Below are 2,033 nucleotides of genomic sequence, written 5' to 3'. Positions count from 1 at the left end.
TTAGTCTGCAGCCTTCTTGCCTAGGTTACTGCAATCCACCCAGACTCAAAGGCTGCAGTAACTTCATGGTATTGCTATGAAGACCAACAGAGTTACTTGTTAGAGGGACAAATTTTATTTGGAATAGAAGGTGAGAAAAAACGTGACATTCAGAATTTTCAGGAAAAGCAGAAAATGCCACAGGAAAGCATGGACAAATTATGCAGCTCCCCATTAGCCTAAAGTTTCTGTTCATACTGGGGTGAAGAGTGAATGATATCCGCCAGATGGGAGACTGTGAAAATGAGACAGTCGCAAGGGGTTGGCTTATAAGCTCTCCCTATATCTCTATTTGACTAGGAAGTTACATCCATGTACGAGGAAACTGAGAGGGTCCAGGGGAAGGTCAAAGTGAAGGCATACTTGAGACGTGGCTGAATGGTGAAATGCTTCCCAGTCCACAGACAGACAGATCAGCAAAGGGAGGAAGCTTTACATGATCACAATGTTTGAGTATAACTTTTGCCTAAATCATTGGCTGAATATTATGCTAAGTAGGCATAGGACACTCCTTCAGATGCTACGCTAAAAAAATAATAACAAGAAATAAAAATCTGAACACAGACTTCAGTGACAACTACAGAGAAGATATATTCCAGAGATTAATGGCAGGGAAGTTAAAAAGACTTGCCACAGAAAAACCAACTCAAGTCAAAATATCAAATTTCAATGAAAAAATTACAAGAAATTCACAAGAACAAACAATCAAAGAAAAAACTTCAGGCTACTGTAACTTTAAGTCGGGAAAAAAAAAAAAAAAACAGCAGTCAATATAAATGGATTCTGAGGTCACATATTGGATTTAACAAACAAGGATTTCAAAGAGACTATTATAAATATATTCAAAGATTTGTAGCAAATGTTAAAACATTGAAAAGAAAATGGCACAAAAAGGGAGAATCTCCATAAACAAAACAGAAAACAGACTCTAGAATTGAAAAATATAGTAACAAATGACAAATTCACTAGATGGGCTCAAAGAAAACTTAAGAGGGCAGAAGAATCAGTGAATTAAAGAAAGAACAATAGAAATTATGCTATTTGAAAAACAGAGAGAAAAAAAATCAAAGAAAAATGAACAGAGCCTCAAGATGGGAAAATAGCAAGTCTAACAATATTTTTAATGGCAGTATGAATAAATCTACTAAAATTCATTGAGCTGTGCACTTAAAATGAATGTATTTTTGGTATTCAAATTTAACCTCCACAAAGGTTTTTCTTTTTTTTTTTTTAAAGTATCCAAACATTTTTGTTGTCTTTTCCTTTAATAATATCTGTATTCAGTTCAGTTCAGTAACTCAGTCATGTCCGACTCTTTGCAACCCCATGACTCGCAGCACGCCAGGCCTCCCTATCCAACACCAACGCCTGGAGTTCACTCAAACTCACGTCCATCAAGGCAGTGATGACATTCAGCCATCTCATCCTCTGTCATCCCCTTCTCCTCTTGCCACCAATCCCTCCCAGCAACAAAGTCTTTTCCATGCGTCACCTCTTCGCATGAGGTGGCCAAAGTACTGGAGTTTCAGCTTTAGCATCATTCCTTTCAAAGAACACCCAGGGCTAACCTCCTTTAGAATAGACTGGTTGAATCTCCTCGCAGTCCAAGGGACTCTCAGGAGTCTTCTCCAACACCACACTTCAAAAGCATCAATTCTTCAGCACTCAACCTTCTTCACAGTCCAACTCTCACATCCATACATGACCACAGGAAAAACAATAGCCTTGACTAGATGGACCTTTGTTGGCAAAGTAATGTCTCTGCTTTTCAATATGCTATCTAGGTTGGTCATAACTTTCCTTCCAAGGTAGTAAGCATCTTTTAATTTCATGGCTGCAGTCACCATCTGCAGTGATTTTGGAGCCCCCCCAAAAAAGTCTGACACTGTTTCTACTGTGTCCCCATCTATTTGTCATGAAGTGATGGGACCAGATGCCATGATCTTCGTTTTCTGAATGTTGATCTTTTAGCCAACTTTTTCACTCTCCTCTTT

The sequence above is a fragment of the Bos grunniens genome, chromosome 5 (assembly GCF_055505025.1).
Source record: "Bos grunniens cultivar Pamir isolate PY7600 chromosome 5, Bosgru_T2T1.0, whole genome shotgun sequence".
Taxonomy (NCBI): Eukaryota; Metazoa; Chordata; class Mammalia; order Artiodactyla; family Bovidae; genus Bos; species Bos grunniens.
Note: the sequence above shows the minus strand (reverse complement) of the source record.